The sequence below is a fragment of the Colobus angolensis genome, unplaced genomic scaffold, assembly GCF_000951035.1.
Source record: "Colobus angolensis palliatus isolate OR3802 unplaced genomic scaffold, Cang.pa_1.0 Scaffold6, whole genome shotgun sequence".
Taxonomy (NCBI): Eukaryota; Metazoa; Chordata; class Mammalia; order Primates; family Cercopithecidae; genus Colobus; species Colobus angolensis.
Window position 1 is genome coordinate 24,541,722 of NW_012119598.1, and position 20,317 is coordinate 24,562,038.

Here is a 20,317-nt window from a genome sequence, read left to right on the forward strand (position 1 = left end):
GCCCGGCTAATTTTTTGTATTTTTAGTAGAGACGGGGTTTCACTGTGTTAGCCAGGATGGTCTCGATCTCCTGACCTCATGATCCGCCCACCTTGGCCTCCCAAAGTGCTGGGATTACAGGCGCGAGCGACCGTGCCCTGCCCACATTTTTATTCTTAACAAATAATTTCAAAAGGGCAGGAGAGGTAGGTTAAAAATTAAAGGGTTAAGCTGGAATAACATGTCAAATTTCTCATAGTTTTTTTATTTTCATGAAAAAATATATTTTATATTGCAACAGAATGAAGCTGACTTAACAGTTTAGGTAGCTGATTGCATATATTTTGATAGTCCTATCATATTTCCAACAAATACATTTTCTCCCCACCCCACCTGCAACTGGAGACTTCGCAAGGTTAGGAACAGGCTTCACTTCATTGTGATGTGTGTAAGGTGACAGAGGACACATAACGAATAAGTGGAAGAACTAGGAATTTGACCTTAGCTTCGAGACATTTTGAGGGGGATACAATATGTCCGTCTTGCTTCCCTATCAAGAAAAGTATACACAGTTTGTGCAGTAGCCCTGTGCCAACAGATATATTCCAGCAGGTACTGTTTGCTCTTTTTTTTTTTTTTTTTACTGCTGCAGTTGAAGCTTTAGGCAAAATATGAAAATCATATTATGACTATGTCAGGAAAAAATAATGTATTTGATATCAAGGTCTCACTCACCAGTTAAGTAGTGAATAGAATATAAGCCTGGTGAATTTTGACTGTGCCCTATAATTGATTTAAATATGCTTTCACTATTCTGGAATCCTTAAGGGATTATTTCCAGAATTATTGTTTTGCAAATATACAGGTAATGCTAAGGTCTTAAGAACTCTTCTTTTAGGACTCTACAGCAGTTTAATTTCATATAATAGTAATATGAATGATCACAGACCTGCTGGTTCCCAGTTTTGGGTGTACAGTATAATAAATCCAACCAAGGATGGGTAAAGTGGGCTGCAGGTGTTTGTGAAAATATTCACAGTCATTATTCAAACACTGTGAGTTTAGCCAAAATAGAAAGATGTTTACCGATTTCCTTTTTACTCACACTTTTATATCCTTCTGAATTTTATTGAAACAGAGGTGTATGCATTCCCAGTTCTTTTTTACTTAATTCATCACAATTACATTTAGTTGACTATAATTTCTAAGAGCTCATTTTGTCTGGAGGAATAGCAAATTATCTTACGCTTGAAAACCTGATTTTATGTATTCAAATAAACAATGTCATGGTGTTTCTAAGATTTTTATACTGCAGGATTTCCTTTTTTAAGGCTGAATAATATTCCATTGAATATATATAAATATGTTTTATCCTTTCATCCACCAATGAATATGTAGGTTGTTTCATATTTTGGCTATTGTGAATAGTGCTGCAATAAACATGGAAGTGCTGATATATATTTAAGATCTTGATTTCAAACAAAAGAAAAATCTTGCAATATATGACAACATGGATGAACCTGGAGGACATTATGCTCAGTGAAATTAGCCAGTCACAGAGTGACAAATACTGCACGATTCCCCTTATATAAGTTTCATTTATTATTATTTTTTTACTTCCATAGGTTTTGGGGAACAGGTGGTGTTTGGTTACATGAGTAAGTTCTTTAGTGGTGAGTTGTGAGATTTTGGTGCACCTGTCTCCCGAGCAGTATACACCAAACCCAATTTGTAGTTTTTTATCCCTCACACTCCTCCCACCCTCTCCCCCACGAGTCCCCAAGGTCCACTGTGTCATTCTTGTGCCTTTACATCCTCATAGCTTAGCTCCCACTTAGGAGTGAGAACATACGATGTTTGGTTTTCTGTTTCTGAGTTACTTCACTTAGAATTATAGTCTCCAGTTCTATCCAGATTGCTGCTATGCCATTAATTCATTCCTTTTTATGGCTGAGTAGTATTCCATTATATATGTATATGTATATGTATATGTATATGTATATGTATATATCTCACAATTTAATTTCTCTATCCAGTCATTGATTGATGGGCATTTTGGTTGGTTCCATGTTTTTGCAGTTGTGAATTGTGTTGCTATAAACATGAATGTGTAAGTATCTTTTTTGTATAATGACTTCTTTTCCTCTGGGTAGACACCTCATAGTGGGATTGCTGGATCAAACAGTAGTTCTAATTTTAGTTCTTTAAGGAATCTCCACACGGTTTTCCACAGTGGTTGTACTAGTTCATTCTTACCAGCAGTGTAGAAGTGTTCTGTTTTTACCACATCCATGCCAACATCTAAGGTATCTAAAATAGTTAAATCCATGGAAGCGAAGAATAGAATTATGTTTGTCATGGACTGGGAGAATTGAGAAACTGGCAGTTACTAATCAATGGATATACAATTTTAGTTATAAAGATGAATAAGTTCTAGAGATCTGCTATACGATGTTGTGCCTATAGATAACAGTACTATTGCATTGTACACTTAAAAATCTGTTAAGAGAGTAGATCTCATATTAAGTGTTCTTTCCTCCCTAAAATGTTTATAAGATATTTATTATATTGTACTTCATGTGTTTCAAGTAAAACTCTACTATAGCTTATGTTCTGCTTCCTATTTTCTGCCACTCTATGCTCCTTAGTAATATAAACTAATAAAAAAAAAATGAAGCAATAGTTTTAAGTCATAACAGCCTCCAGCATATATAACAATCCTCTCAAGTATTCAACATAATTTTAGAAAACAATTTACTAATTCCCTCAGTCTCTTAAAAATATTTTTATCAACCCTAATATTTACCTCAGTTTCTTAAAAATATTTTTATCAACCCTAATATTTACCAACCTGATGTGACAGACATTAGAAAGCCAATGATAAAGTAGAGCAGGTCATCAGGTCAAACTAATCTACTAATTACTAATTAAGAATTGCTCATTATTGGCCGGGCGCGGTGGCTCAAGCCTGTAATCCCAGCACTTTGGGAGGCCGAGACGGGCGGATCACGAGGTCAGGAGATCGAGACCATCCTGGCTAACACGACGAAACCCCGTCTCTACTAAAAAACACAAAAAACTAGCCGGGCGAGGTGGCGGGCGCCTGTAGTCCCAGCTACTCGGGAGGCTGAGGCAGGAGAATGGCGTAAACCCGGGAGGTGGAGCTTGCAGTGAGCTAAGATCCGGCCACTGCACTCCAGCCCGGGCGACAGAGCGAGACTCCGTCTCAAAAAATAAAAAATAAAAAAATAAAGAATTGCTCATTATTAATGAGTAGGTATACATAAAAGTAAATGATAAGACATAATTGGTATTATAATATAGATAATTTTAAATTAATTCAAATAATATTTACTGATCAGTTACTATATGTTCTTGTAAGACCCTGGAAATATAAAGATGAAAAATTATAGTCTGTGGTTCAAGAAATTTATGTTGATGAACAAATCATGGCAGATATTCAAAGGACTAAGTCATCAATTATGCTTTGGATGGGATCAGGGAGGGATAACAGAGTTGTTGACAATTGTATCTTAAAAAGTAAAGAATAGCTTATCAGATGAAAGCAGGACTGGCAAATAAAAAGATTATTCTAGACCAACTAAATACTTTTAAAGGGATGAAGGTATAACACAATTCGAGGTCTTTGAATGATTTTTATGATTGGAACGAATAGAACAGGGTTGGCAGGAAATGAGGATGGGACAGCGAATAACATAGATTCCTAATTGATGAAGCTGTCAGGGACATGCCAGATCGTTTTGTAAGGCAAGCTAACAAATGTAGCATTTATTCTGTGATGACTAAAAGGCACTGAAAGAATAAAACAGCAGTGTATGATATTAAGATTTTTGTCAGGAATAAAATTATAGCAGCAATATAGAGGGTAGATAGATAGGAGAAAAAAGACCAGATTCAATGACAGCCCTCAGTTACCTTTACAGTCTTCTAGATAAGAGATGATAAAAACTCAAGTGAGAATATCACGAGTAGAAAGAGCAATAATAACTATTCAGTCATACAATTTGAGAGGAATTAATAACCAATTAGATGTGGCATATGGAGAAAAAATTGTGAAGGCTCAATTTTCTAGTTTAGGTTACTGCACTGATAGTACTCATATTAAAAGGACATGAAATTTCAAACATAAACAGGTTCCAGGGAAAATAAGAAATTTAATTATTAGAATATTGGGTTTGGTGAAAAGTTAGATTTATAATTTAAAACTCAAGCAAGATATTAGAGTTAGATTTAGGAGACGTCAGCATTTATGTGGCAACCAAATTGCTGGAACAGGGACAATTTCCCAAGGGATCATATAAAAAAGAGCAACAGAGAACCAAGGGAACACATTAGGAAGCATTGTTACTTTAAGGAACAGGGAAAAAGGAAAGAACAATGGTCATTAAGACAGAGGTAGAAACAGAGAGGCGAGTCGTGAAAACAAAGGAGTTATAAAATCCACATAAAGGTCAAGAGAAACCAAAACTTCACAAAGACTACATAAGGTAAGAACTGAAACACATTCATTGATTTTAGCAATTAAGAGATCACAGATCATCGATTTAGCAGCATTGGTGAGGATAGAAATCAGATAAAATGATGGAAGAAGTATATGAGATTTAAATGTGTGGACATAGCAAGGAGACTCCTACGAGACTCTTGTCTATGAAGGAAGAAAGGGAGGCTGATACCAAGAGGAGAAATATAATTTGGAGAGTAAGAGTGGCTGCATCATGTTCAGGGTTTGAGGAAGAAGACCAAAAAGAGGGAATAGATTAATATGCAGGAGAGATGAGATACCGGATTAAGAAACCATCCGGGAGAAGCTAGAGTCGAATGGAATCCAGTATACAGGTGGAAGGTTAAGCCCTGAAGGGGTGAGGGAGAAGACCAAAATGAAATTTTGGTGCTCTCTTGATACTTGGGGCAAGAAAGTGAGGGAATTCCTTCCTCAAGGCCTCTTTCTTCTCTGTGAAAGTGGTTTTTGGTTGGTTTCTGGTGTTCATCTGGTGGGCCATGAGGGAAGGGAAAGGCTTGATCACAATGGATAAGGTTTAGAACAGCTACAGGGAGAAAAGGCAGGACATTTAATCAAGAGAGCACTGGAGGCTTGGCTGACATTTAATATATGTTTAGTGACATTTGTTCATTCATTTACATAATCATTTATTCATCAAATATTTATTGAACATCTACTATGCCTGGGGATTATCTGATTGTTGAGTAGTTACCAATGAATGAAAAAAGAAATCTCCACTCACATGGAATTGGGGGAGTGAATGAAAAACACAGTAAGTAAACCATAGTCTATTCAACCCCATCACTGTTCTCTGCCTTTTTCCAAGTGAAGATTACAGTTCCTATCTTCACAGGTGGCTGTTAGCTCCAAATGAACTCATTTATTTTGAAAGCATGATTTAAAGTATAGTTTTAAACTATGAGCATTTGAGAAGTGATGACCCGTGACTCAAATCTCAAAAATGAATGCTATAGTTCACAGTTGGAATACGGACACAAGAAAAATAATAGGTGAGTAAAAAAAGAATTTTCACCACAGAACAAAAGTTTATTAAACACAAGTATGAATGAATATTAATGTCAATAGAGTGCTTTTTAGGTGCCTCCTAAGCTTTGTATGTACCTAAAAGAGACATAACTACAGCTCAGCTGCTAAGGAACAGGCAGACCAGAATGTAGTCAGGGAAATAAACACTTGAACAGATAATTCTAAAAGGATGTGATAAGTGTTATGGGTGGAATTCGGAGAAAGTCACACAGGAGAGACCAGCTGTGCCTGGCATAGCCAGTGCAGGTCTTATTAAACACTGATACTGAGACTGACACTTGACTATGAAAGGAATTTCACAGAGAAACAAGCGAAAAAGCAATAGAAATATTAATTTGTGTACTCTATTTCTGACAATTATATACAAAAACAGAACATTCAAAGCCCTGGGCAATAAAACTGATATTTCTTGCAACAGGCTTTGGCCAAAAAAGAGTGCAGTTCTGTGATGAATATCAGCTTCATCAACATGCCCCAGGCACCGTGATGTTCCTCCTCTGCTCTGCTACATAACAGGGGTGGAGACCAAATCAAACAGTATCAACAACCATCCATCAAAACCACAGTTCTATTATTGAGACAATTTCTGATTGAATTTCCTCAGCAGACTATCCAAGTCGTCATGTTCATCAAGGTATTCAATTTAAATGACCATTAAAGCGAAATTAAGTTGGTATTAACCTTGTCTTTTCAGATGATGCCACTGAAAGGTAAACATACCGTTCTGACATGCATGAAAATGAAATGATAAATTGATACGTGCAGTGCTTGGAATAGATGGAGTCCTTCTAATGAGTGATTACCTGTGGTATAACTATATTGATTGTGTTTGTACATGTCAAATGGGGCTGGCGAGGATGAACTTAAAGAAATCAATCTTGGAACCTGCTAGGACAGCAGCCTCCTAGTTTCACAGTACTAAATCATGACTTTAAGATTTTGAAGAAAAAGAAAACTGCAAAACTTTGTAAAGGTACCAGTCTCTTCCGACACTATTTGCCTTGGCAAAAGATTTCTTGTCAACTTAAAAGACAAAACATGTACTCAGATGATGATTTGTGGAGGACAGATAATTATGAGTACATTTAGAAATACACACTCTTCCAAACCCTACTCTTTCCATATAATGAAGTTATTTATTTCTATTTTTTATTTATTTTTCTTACAATTACAAAAATACTTTGGAGACCCACATTCCTCTATTCTTCCTTCAATATACTGAAGAAATGTTGTTTCTATGCTTCTTTCTATGTGTTGGGCTTAAGATTTATTAGAAGGAATGTGTAAAAACAAAGGCAGCAAAGTTTATATTTTTATTGGGAGTCACTCCAGGAGTAAGTGGGGATAGTAGTGCACACACACACTCACACACACACATTCATGCACACAGAGTGATAAAGTGTGTTGTTTAGCAGTGTTTTGCTGGCAGAATAAAGTATAACTCCTTGTCTGCCCTTTTATTATATTGGGGTTCAGACTAGGAGAGTCTGAGGACCTATGGAACTCCCATTTGCATGAAATAACTTTTGCATCTATTCCGGAGGAAAACTTCCTAAGGCAGATTTGGACAGAAAATTGCTATCAGCGCAAATAAAACAACGCAAAGCCTACTCCGGGGAACGTGTCATCCCCTTGGTTTCTGAATAAAGAATTATGAAACCTGGGGCTAGAATGCTCAGGGAGGAATTTACCAACCCAAATCTTCCCCTTATGGTACAGAACAAATTTTCAAGGTTTGTTCTCCACCGTAAGTGTGTGAGGGCTGTTAGGGACTGTAATATGGCTGCCGGAGATTGGTGCGTGTACCTCCTTGGCTGTACCTCTCATTTCCAGTTATGATTTCACAACCACCTCTTTCTCAATCTTTGCTTTTAAATACAGGAAGATTACGGCTCACCATGGAGCGGACATTTTCTTCAGGAGCAATACAGTGTCTTAGATATGCAGAGGTTGTTTTCTAATCCTATTACTCAATTCTCAAACACATGACTTTTAGCCAGGGATATCCTAAAGGAAAATTACACTATATGCGACCGCTCCTTACTCTTCAAATATTATATATATTAAACACAGCTGAAATGTGAGAGTGTCCTTACGGGGGAAATTTAACAAAAGGACACTGCTGAATGTGTGGGGACAAAGGAAGGATGAATCTTTCATCATGACAAGACTTCTTGCCACATTCTCCCTTAACTTAGAAAAACAGAAAAGAAGCCGGGCGCGGTGGCTCCTGCCTGTAACTTCAGCACTTTGGGAGGCCAAGGTGGATGGATCATTTGACGTCAGGAGTTCGAGACCAGACTGGCCAAAATGGTGAAACCTCGCCTCTACTAAAAACACAAAAACTAGCCAGGCATGGTGGTGGGTGCCTGTAGTTCCAGCTACTCGGGAGGCTGGGGCAGGAGAATCTCCTGAACCCAGGAGGCGGATGTTGCAGTGAGCCGAGATCGCACTACTGCACTCCAGCAACAGAGCAAGGCTCTGTCTGAAAAAGAAAAGAAAGAAATATAGATATACCTTGTTTGGTTTATCCAATTAACAGGCATATTAGCTAATCCCACATTCATTACTAATAGTCTAGCAATGTGAAAAAGATCATTTGAAATCTTAGGTGCTCAAGAATCTTCTCTCTCTTTTTCTTCTTCACTTCATTGAATTTATAAATGCTCTAAAAGATGATAATCACTTCCCCAGTGAAGCACTATTCATATGTGTTACATGTCTGGCATACTTGTATCCTTTTAAAATTCAGCTAAACAACTGAACCAAAGTTTTTCCATTTCCCATTTTTGGATCAATAAGGGTGTAAAATTCATTTTTACTTTTTAAAAAGCTATTTATGCAATTAAATCATAGTGACTGTGAATTTTCAATTTGATCAACATGTATGCATATATAAAATGGAGTGTGTTTATTTTTTAAATATATTAGAACGGTGTTTGTAAGAGAATAGTATGTTTGCCTGAATCTATACCCGTTTTGTAAGTTAAATAGTACTGAAGCTGAATGGTCCTAAAGGCTTCTGGAAAATACTGATCAGTCTTGGAGGCCTTGCTGAGTCATCCGTCAAATAAAATCTGGGACTGGGTAGAAAGACAGTAAAGTAAAAGTTAAGAATCTACACTGATGTCTAAGGTTTCAAAGAATCCTAAGAAGTAATCACTGTGCTATGAAATACAGATTTTACTCTCCTTGTCACTTGGATAGGAATAACAACAGCAGCAATATATTCTCATTAAATGACATAATATAAAGGTAGTATGTTCATTGTAGAAAATTTGAAGAATGCATAGAAGCACTGAGAAAAAAATTGAAATCATGTCTAATCCATTGTGTACCAGAGAGCTAAGGTGCTAGTGTGTGTGTGTGTGTGTGTTTGCGCGTGCACACGCGTGCATGAACATTATGCTTTCTATATCTGCTACCAGTGTTTTCCTATCCATAAGTTCCACAGAACCCTAAAAACTATAGTGGTCTGTATTCTGCTATTTCATTAAAATTGTTAGGGAAGCATTTCCCAGGCTGTTGAAAATTAGATAATGGGATGTTGACTCTCAAAGAGAGGTAGAGGTAAAGAGAGGTGACTCATGGCATGGCTTTACTAAGTAGTGAATTTTTCTCTGTGTTTGTGTGTATGTGTGTGTGCATGCGAGAGAGAGATAAAGAGAGGGAGAGAGAGAAAGGGAGAGACAGCCAGAATGTCACATTCAAGGCACTTATTTGTGTGTATCCTGTATTTCCTTTTTGGTAGAATGTGAGAATTAACTCAAAAATAAATTTAGGGCCGTAGTGGTCAGACATCTGGAATATAGAAGGTAAAACTTTTATAAACAACCCATAATAACTAATTCACTGTTATAGAATACAGCATCTAAATTCACAATAGTATGCCAAAGAATTTCTGCTATTATAGCTATTCATCTATTTCTACAGTTCTAAACTTTTGCACATGAGTTCCTATCTGTTTCTTCATCAGTTGCTTGTTCTCAGTTGCCATTCCCACATTCCCACTTGCTTGTTCTTAATTCTCCCATCTCAAATTTTAAACTAAAGAAAATAACATATGGGTCTTCCTCACAAGCTATAGCTCCAATTGTTTGTCCTAAAAATCCAAAATGATCTATCACCATTAATTTCCTATCCACATCTTTCTCAATGACATTTTGATGACCAACTATAAAAATAGCTTTACTGTTAAAAATTGAATTCTACAAGTCAATAACATAGTTGAATCTAAAAGACCCACTGCTTCCTTCCTCTTATTTAGGACTTCTCTAGTTTACTTCCTCCCTTTGTTCTCCCATTTATATTTCTTCTACCCTTTTTCATTCCTGCCTGCCTTTCTTGTTTCATTAATTCTTCCTTTATTCTCTTTCCATTTTTTGCACCTTTATTCAGTAAACTTACTTGAATGTGCTGAATTTATTGAAATGTATGGAATACTTACCATCTATGCACAGCTTTGTTTTTCTGCTGTATGCAACCTGAAAGCATTGCTTATTTCATCACAGTTGCAGAGATGAGGGTGAGATCAGGGATGAATATACCAGTGCACCAAAGTGTCTATTACAAATTCAACTGCTCTTATATAGACATAACGACAAATGAACTGAAAATTCCACCAACCTTGGAGAGCCCTCTAGGTGCTAATGTTTGACAGTCAGGATTCTAAATAGGCTGCCTGGCAAAGCAATAAAAGCCTTAAATGGTTTGGGGACCACCAGTCCCTGCTTTGTAAAGTATTCATGAAGTGGAGTGACGATGACCCGCTACCTTGATATGATTTTCAGTCGCCTCAAGCTCTCTCTGCATTCAGTTTGACCTCCTTTGCTACCTTTGACATTGATCTATTCTTGAGATTGTAGCTATAGGCTTTATGTTTGAACCTGAGATTAAAGTTGGATATAAAAGTCACCATAATGTCTCTGCCTATAACTTGATGGGCTGCTATTGCTGTCCTTTGTACTAATCAGAGTGGCCACTGAAAAGTCCATTTGGAAAACAAGATCTTCCGGGACTTGAGTTGCGATAAAACCATTGCAGAAGGTTGAGGGGGAAGGGGGAAGAAAAAGGTTGTGACACTAAAGACCATTCCTGAATTACAGAAGGAAATCAGAGGGAGTTGCTAAAAATAGCCACAAGCAGTTTGTATTTGATATTGGTTCATCCAATACATTCAGCTAGAAACGACAAAATCATTATTTTTCTCCTCTCCTTATGGGTCTTACTAAGATGCCTCAACGTGTTTCATTTCCATTACTCTTTTCCCGTCTGCTTGCTTTACCACCAGCAAGCTTTTTTATTCTACATCTCGTCCCCAATTTAGTTGGGAATATTTACATTTCTTTGTGCTTAATAGTAATTTTCTACATTCTCCTGTGTCCTTCGTGGCTTTTCACCGTAATGAGTACTTTGCAAAAAGTAATGAATTTCTGACTTTCTTTGTTCTTGCTGTCTCTCTCTTTCATTTTGTCCTCCTCACCCCCTTTTTCTGGGACTATTCTTGAGTTATGCAGAATAAAGGAAAAACTGCATAATTAAGAATGTAATGCCAGTAGGAAAATACAATAGTGCCTTCCAGGTACTAAAGGAGGAGAGAGGAAGACGGCACAGCACAGCTGATAACGTGGGTGTCCTGTCTCTCCTGTAAAGGGGATCTTTTCTCTAGCTCGTTTCTACTTAGAAACAAAAGATTTTTCAGAGAATGGGGAAAGAGGACTGAATGATGCTCCAATTTGCCTTTCTGTTCACATAATACCCATGTTCAGTTGCCTAGAGAAAGGTTCCTTTTTTCCCTTCTTTCAGATGGAAGCACTTGTTTAAAAATACTTGAATCAAATTTTATTCACAATTACTGTTTTTCTCAAAACTGTCTCTGATTGCCAAAGAAATGCATTCTGAAATCTATTGGCTATTTTTTTTTCAAGTCTGCACTAAATAACTTACAGCAGCATGGCATAGTAAGAAAGAAAGTTGTTTCAGGAACTGAAGATATAGGTTATAATCTAAGCTATGTCATTAACGAAGTGTTGTTAAGTAAATAATTTAAGCATCTTGGTCATCATTGATTTTCTTATAAAATTAGGGGTTTGTATCAGATCATCTGTAATTTAGTTCCCAGTTTTAAAAACAAGTCTGGTCTTCTGTCACTCTTGCAATTCAAAAACCATGTCTCTGAAGCAGATCATGTGTGTTTGATTGTTATCTTCTATGGCCGACAGAATTCTGAAACACGTATTAGTGTTTTGAAAGTGTGCATGGGAATCATTAGCTCATTAGTGCTTAATTCTGTTGCATCATTTCTTAAGGAGTTGTTACTGAGATAGGAAACTGGAAGTGGGAATTATATTAGTAACAATTTTTTAAAGAGAAAATACATTTTAAAAATTACCAGTTAAAATAGTGATTCCTTGTCAAACTACACTATAGGCTCCTTGAAGGCATGAAAATAATTTTGGTATTATTTGTTATTTTGTTATCTATATCTCCTGATTACCAAATTCGGTGTCAGGCACTCGAAACTAATCATAGACCATCAAAATATGTTAGATTGATGGCTGAGAAAGGCTGAATCATTGTGATATTTTAAAAATAATTCAAAGTAATGGTATCTTGAAAGTGATAACTGAGTTTTAAAATATTCAATATGCCATTTATTCTGTGAAAAAGAACTAATAGTCTGCTAAACATTTGCTTATTAATTTTATCTGACTTTCCTCTCTTTTCCCCTTCCACCTTCCCTTTCCATTTTTTTTTTTTCTACCTTTGCTGCTACCTTACAAAAAGATTCAGGGCAGACCTAACTAGAAGGGACAGGACCCAATTCCCTGTGTTGGAAACACCCACACCTCTTGCATGGCTCCTCCCACTCCTGCCCCCACTCCCACATCCCTGGCTCACTCCTAGTTTTCTTTATCACTCAGCTCTGACTTTGCTTCTTCATGGAAACCCTTTTTGATAGCTCCAGCCTGCTAAGATGGCTTCGTGTGTGTTAAGACAGCATCTTGCACGTATCTTTTTCTGTAGCGCTCATCACAACTAATATGAATGCTTCATTTGTAAAAATTGGGGAACTCTATTTCCATGCACAAATGATCTCTGGAATATGCTTAATATGACATCTGACAACACTGATAACATTTCCATGAAAAACTATCATCCTGGTCCATTTTCTTGCTCCAATTTTCTCTGCTATTGGGAATACCATTTCCTCTTCTCCTCAACATATTTGTAATGTTTAGTCTTGTGACTCTCCTCTATAACTTCTCATGGAAAAACAATCTTCATATTTTTCTCTGAATCCTATCCTTTTAATTCTTCTTTCCCTATCTGGCTCATAGGCATAGAAGATAGCGAAGATGGGCAGGCATGGTGGCTCATGCCTGTAATCCCAGCACTTTTGGAGGCCAAGGCGGGGGAATCACTTGAGATCAGGAGTTTCAGACCAGCCTGATCAACATGGTGAAGCCCTAGCTCTACTAAAAATACAAGAATAAAAATTAGCCAGGCTTGGTGGTGGGCACCTGTAATCCCAGTAAGTCGGGAGGCTGAGGCAGGAGAATCGTTTGAACCCAGGAAGTGGAGGTTGCAGTGAGCCGAGATTGCACCCCTGCACTCCAGCCTGGGTCTCTGCCCTTTCCACCTTTATTCAAGAAGTCCCTATGGTGTCTGGTCATCCTTAAGATTAAACACACATTCCTATGCATGAATTTCTGGGGCTACATCACACAATGCCATGCTACTGATACCCTTAGCTATTCTAAACTGCTCTTTCTTGTCCAGGCAAGAATTCAACAACCCTCTCTTCAGGATGGGCACATGACTTTCTTTTCAGCTTTTAAAACTCAAGTCCTGAGACACTTTTTCTTTTTTTTTTTTTTTTTTCGTGAGACAGAGTCTCGCTGCCAGGCTGGAGTGCAATGGCATGATCTCAGCTCACTGCAACCTCCACCTCTCGGGTTCAAGCGATTCTCCTGCCTCAGCCTCCCGAGTAGCTGGGACTACAGGCATGTGCCACCACACCTGGCTATTTTTTTTCTTTTTTTTGTGTGTTGTTAGTAGAGATGGGGTTTCAGTGTGTTAGCCAAGATGGTCTCAATCTCCTGACCTCGTGATCCGCCCACCTCGGCCTCCCAAAGTGCTGGGATTACAGGTGTGAGCCACTGCGCCCAGCCAGGACACTTTTATGAGTCTCACTCTATGCAAGAAAGTAATCACATATGAGAAAAATAAATCACTCTGAATGGCCAGATTTCCAATATACTGGAAAATGATTGAAAACTTACTAGAGTCAAGACCCATGAAAACAAAACAACAATAGAGGAAAGAAAATTATCTTAATAGGTGTAGTAGGCACATCCATAGATGATGGAATAAAGTTATTATTCTTGTTTTGTTTTGTTTTTGAGATGGAGTTTCACTCTTGTCGCCCAGGCTGGAGTGCAGTGGTGCGATCTCGGCTCACTGAAACCTCCGCTTCCTGGGTTCAAGCAGTTCTCCTACCTCAGTCTCCCGAGTTGCTGGGATTACAGGCATGCACCACCGCACCTGGCTAATTTTGTATTTTTAATAGAGATGGGGTTCATCATGATGGTCAGGCTGGGTCTTGAACTCCTGACCTCAGGTGATCCACCCACCGCAGCCTCCCAAAGTGCTAGGATTACAGGCGTGAGCCACCATACCTGGCTTATTCTTTTTTCTTTTTTAATTTATTTCTGTACTTTCAAGTGGCTCATATTTCCCTTTTAAATTCACTGATAACTTTGAGATATATTCTTACATCTAATTCTGCTGTGATGAAGCACACAGCTGGGAGTAAACATTTATACATGCTACTGGAAGGTTTCTGTTAATTCAACTCATGTGGAATTCTGTAATGAATTCATTTTCATTACTCTAATATTGTGTAATAAGACACACCTGTAATATAATTTAAAACATTCATAATAAGATATATTACAAGGACCCTTTGACATTACAAATAAAGAAAAGGTACATATTAGTAATAATTTTAACAAGTGGATGTATAAACCATGTATTTTCTCACATATGCTAATTACTGTACTATGAATAGCCAATGACTGATTGCAAAATATTTTGCAGATGTCAAATCTGTGCAAATACTTGATCATTCCAAGAATTTCAAAAATGATAGTCAAAGGCATAGACAGAAAAAAGAGAAACACTCCAATTATGATTAACAAATGAACAAAGGAAATGTATTACCTATGACACACTAAAACCAAATGTGTTTTTTATTACATCTAATGAGGCTATGACTGATAATATAGGAATCTAATATGGCAAGCTGCCTTTAATTCACAAACAGGGGAGTCTTGCTGATTATTGAAATGCTATCTGTTAGGAAAGGCAAGCTGGTAAATGTACGTCATGCCAAAAAAGACATTGTTTTGAAATTTATGAAGTACCTGTAAAATGTATGGAGGGGTGTTAAAAGAAAAAACTACATTGTCTATAAAAATATTACGACTTTTGATCATCTCTTTGATATGTTCAGGTATGCTAGGTTAATCCGGCTTTAAAATTAGGTAAAGGAAAGAAGAAATTTCTTTACTGAGCACTCTTTATGCCAAATGTTATCAATAGGTGACCTATCCCCCCCAATCTATTTATTCATCTATCTATCTTGTATCTATCTGTCTTCTCCTATCTCTGAGGCAGGTATTGTTCCCCAATATTAAAGATGAAGACACAGCAGCGAGGGCCCATAAAACCTTGTCCAATGCCACCACAGCAAACTGGGAGCTTGGACTCAGACCTGCTGGTTTCCAGCCTAGGTAACTTCTTCTGTGATGACAGCTTTATTTGCAGTGATGACCACATTGCATCACGATGGTCTTTTTGGCTGCTACTCTCTCCAACAGATTATAGGTTCTTAGTTGCTGGGGTAGTCACATAATAATTATGATATCCACATCCACTAGCAACATGCCTGGCACACAGCAGACCCTCAGCAAATACATGTTTAATTGAACTGAAAACATGCTGCCTGCACTGGTTTAACTGCATTGTAAATCCAGATAGTTCAACAATCTACATCTTGCAAAATACAGTGAAATGGAGACAAGGACTGGTGTGAACTGACCTAAATGCTACGTGGTGGCCAATTCTCTCCCAGCATCCTCATTGTTAACTTTAACGTCACCTGACATCAACTCAATTCACATGAGAACAAAGGGAACGTTCACCCGTTACTTTTTTTATTTTGTCAAGTGTGGTTTCCACGTCCTTTTTTTCCATCCAAATATTTATTTCCCCTACACTAGGAAAATTTTATTTCTCCTGTTTCCAAACAATGGTAGTCACTGGTTCAGCTTGTTGCAATTTTATATCTTCACAGTGTGCTAGTATGCCTGAAATTCAACACAAAGCAAATAAATTCTATTAGCACGAGGTAGTTATTTTTATCATACTGGTCATACATGTAAGGAAATGTTACAATTCACAGTGAATGTTGCTGGCATGCAGACAGAGACCACAGGAAACAGGGATATATTTAAACTGACAGGGGCTTTATGCCTTAAGCTTTATCAGGACATACGGGGCAAAGTCCCCTTTTTAACCAGAGTTCATTGCCCTGACTTGTATAAAAATTATTTTCCCTGTAGCTACCCCTGCAGGCCAGTAAAGTAAAAATTTAGCTCAAGTAAAAATCATCACCAAGGCCTCCCTAGGACTTTCCAGTCCTGTAATTTTTTGTTCCCACTGGCCACCAGCCTACTGCTGGATACCATACCAGTCAGAGCAACAGAAACACACTGGAGAGGGAATAAATGCATTTTCTTCTCTTCCCCTTAACGAACAACCCCTCTCTCTTAACATAAAGTGAGGATATTAAGCTGAGAGTTTTCATATTTACCAATCATAAAAAAAATAATAATTCCACTGTGTCTGTTGGGACTGAAGCTAGAAAATGACTTTATTGGCCAGGTGCAGTGGCTCATGCCTGTAATCCCAGCACTTTGAGAGGCTGGAATATAACTTGAGGCCAAGTTTGAGGCCAACTGACCAACAGGGTGAAACCACATCTCTATCAAAAAATACAAAAATTGGTTGGGAGTGGTGGCACATGCCTGTAGTCCCAGCTACTTGGGAGGCTGAGGAAATAGAATCACTTGAACCCAAGAGACAGAGGTTGCAGTGAGCTGAGATGGTACCACTGCACTCCAAGCCTGGGCGACAGAGCAAGACCCTGGAGAAAAAAAAAAAAGGAGGGAAGGAAGGAAGGAAGAAAGGAAAGAAAGGAAGGAGAAAAAAAGAAATCAAAAGAAGAAAAGAAAAGAAGGACTTTATTTCTAAAGTAAGTAAACAGCCCTGAACAGGAGATGGCAAACTATGGCTTCAGGGCAAATCTAGCCCTCCACTTCCTTTTGTATGTTTTGCATACCGGGTTTTGTTGTTGTTGTTGTTGTTGTCGTTTGTTTCTTTTTAAAGCCTTTAGTAGAAGAATGAAGAAGGTATAAGCTGTTAAGACATTTACATTATCACATTTAATCTGGCTGTAATCTAAGGCCTTGACTCTTGGCTAGGGAAGGGCAATTTTTTTTTTTTTTTTTCTGTAAAGGGCCAGATATAATATTTTCAGTTTTTTAAACTATACATATTTGCAAATTCTTCTCCCACCCCCAAACCCTTAAATAATATTAAAAAAAAAGTGTTGGGGGCTATACAATATCAGAAAAAGTCTGTGGGCCAGATTTGGCCAGGAGGCAGGTTTTTGCTGGTCCCTGGCCTACGGAATGGTTGACCTCAAGATAGAATAGAAACCGAATCACCACATGGAGGAAAGCTCCCCACCAACCAAGGATTCCGCCCATCAGCAGCCTCTGCCATGGACCATTGTGTGACTGAGAAATAAACACCTTCTGTATTTGAGCCAGGATGTATATTTAGGTCTAGATGTTACAGAAGCTAGGTTAACCTAACTAATACAGAGAAGATAGCTAACGCAGGGCATCCCAAAAGATGACAGGTAAACACAAATCTGAAGGAGAAAGCCAGGCAGATGTTTGGGAGAAGAGAATTCCAAGCAGAGGCCCTGGAGTCAGGAGCCCATCTCCAGTGTTTGATGAACAGAGAGAAGCAAGTGAGGCTGGATTAGAAAGTTCAAGAAGAAGGATATGGGGATTTGAGTTTACAGAAGAAAGAGGCAACTACATTTTGTAGAACCTCATGGATCATGGCTTGGTTTTATTCGGAGGGAAATGGGAAGCCTCTAGAAGGTTCTGAGTTGAGTAGTGATATGACAAGGCTGTAGTAACAATGGCCTTACTGAAAATATATAAAGGGGATCCCTGGTGGAATTGGGAGATCAGTTAGGAGACTACTGCAATCATTCAAGAGAAAGATGATGGAGACTGGGAATAAAATCGCAGCAATGGAGAAGGTAAAGCCCACAGGACGTGCTGAAGATGGGGTGTGGCATAAGAGAAAAAGACAGAAGTTCAAGATGACTTCATTTTTCTTGTCCTGGGTAAAGCTGATATTTACTGAATTGAAGAAGAATAGAGAAAGAGGAGGTTTGGGAAGTATAAGGTGCTCAGTTTTCTGGATGTTAAGTGTGAGATGTCTGTTGGATATCAAAAGGAGATCACATTAGCAATTGGATATGCAAGTCGAGGATTCAAGAGAGAGGGTAATAGGATTCTTTTATGTATTCTTGGGTAATGGGATTCCAATATGTATTCTTTTCTGCGCTACTCTGATAATTTTTATTGCGTTGGTCTATATATTTGTTGCATTATTTTCCTCTCCTACTTTGTTTACTCACCGAAGAAAGGACCAATTATTAAAAACAATTTTGTACACTGTATAGCACACAGTACAGGTAATAAAGGTTTTAAAAATAAATTAGTAAGTGTATTTAGGCAAGTCCACAAACACTAGAGAAGACGTGTTCCTAGATAAAGTTGTCAGATCTGTAAAAAGTAGTAATTGTCTACAATATTTCTGCTCTGAAATAGAAATTTTAGTTAAAATAGGGAGGATCAAATATCATTAGAAAATAATGAAGAGCGTAGGTCTAAAAACTTCACAGTTCCTCTGGGGTTAGTGTAATCTTAACTAAAATTTGGGATCATTGCTATAAAACTAAAATCATATTTGTTATGTGAAAATATCAATATGATTATATTTGATATCTAACTTTTATGGGAACCTACCACCCATTAAGCATTTTATTCCCTCTCCTGCTCTTCAGATTTGTGAAGGTTATGTCCACTTAACAGTGAAAAATAATCTGAACTGTTATATTTTTCCAAGAGAAATAAGAAAAAATTGAAAGGGAGAAATCACCATCACACTATATGATGAGTCTTTGCATCTTCTGAAATAATATACATTTATTTTATTGTCAGGAACAAAACCAATTCTGCTACAAATGAATTAGGGTTCATAGCTCTCCTTAGGAAAATAAATCATAACAGGTATTAAATAACATATTTGGATTCTCAAATGTATTTCAGCGTCTTTTTTTCTAGCATCTTAATGAGGACCGTCAGGGGACCGTCGAGCAATGTGGTGTTTCTTGCCATTTGCACCTGTGAGTAGGCTGTGGTAGGTGGAAATGAAAGTTCGTGTTTTAAATAGATTGAGGAGTAAGAAGGGATCTTTTGCAGGTTAAGGCAATTACTTAGTTTTCCTGTATGTGACAAATTTTCATTGTTCCAGAACATAACCCTCCACACAAAATGGAGGTACATACTCACTTGTTTTGCAGCTTAGGCAACTGACTCGTTTTTCTTTTCTCCACCCTCCACAACCATCAGACACATGTACACATTCCTCCTTACCCACCCTCTCCAACACATAAAATCCAAACAGTCTGCAAATTAGCAGTTTTTCAAATCTATTTGTAGTTTGTAATTTCAAAATGATTTTGCTATAATTTCTTTTTAAAATTATTATTTCCAAATGTTCTTAATTTATAAGCCCAGTTAATCACAAAAAGGGATCTCAATAAATGATTGCATATTAAATAGAAATTCCACCAATTCTTTCATATTCCTAAAGGTTTAAAATAAGTAATACCAGTTGTTTTGGCAGATGAATTTATTCCATTTCACTGCTGTCATGCTGAAGTTTTAGAGTTAATCTTTCAGATGAATGATGTTTCAAAAGAAAATAAATAAGTACACAAATAAAAATAAGAAAATAAACTAAAAGAAAGAAATCCTAAGGAAACAGAAGGCTAGAACTATAAATTGAATACAAAAATCCAATGAATCTGATGAAGGTAAGTCAATAAATTAATACTTCAATCTTCTCTAAATTGAGTTACCAAATTATTTTTTCTTCAGTGCCAGTAATCTGGGCAGAGTTTTGTGACAGAATAATATTTTTTCTGCCTTTACTTGACCCTATTTTTCTTCCTTTACTTGGCCCTTTCCATGTCTTCAGTCAATTTATGACTCTACCTTTAGGCAATAATAATGATTAATTTTAGACACCCAACCATGCCCCCACCAAGATAATCCTATTCTAGACAAGGCTTTTAAAATTATAGCAATTTTTCAATGATAGCAATTTTAAAGGCCTGGTCTAGAATAGGATATCATTCATTCATTCATTCATTCATTCATTCATTGAGACAAAATCTCACTCTCTCACCCAGGCTGGAGTGTGGTGGTACGATCTTGGCTCACTGCAGCCTCTGCCACTTGGGTTCAAGCGATTCTCATGCCTCAGCCTCCCCAGTAGCTGGGATTGCAGTACACACCACCATGCCTGGCCAATTTTTTTTTTTTTTTT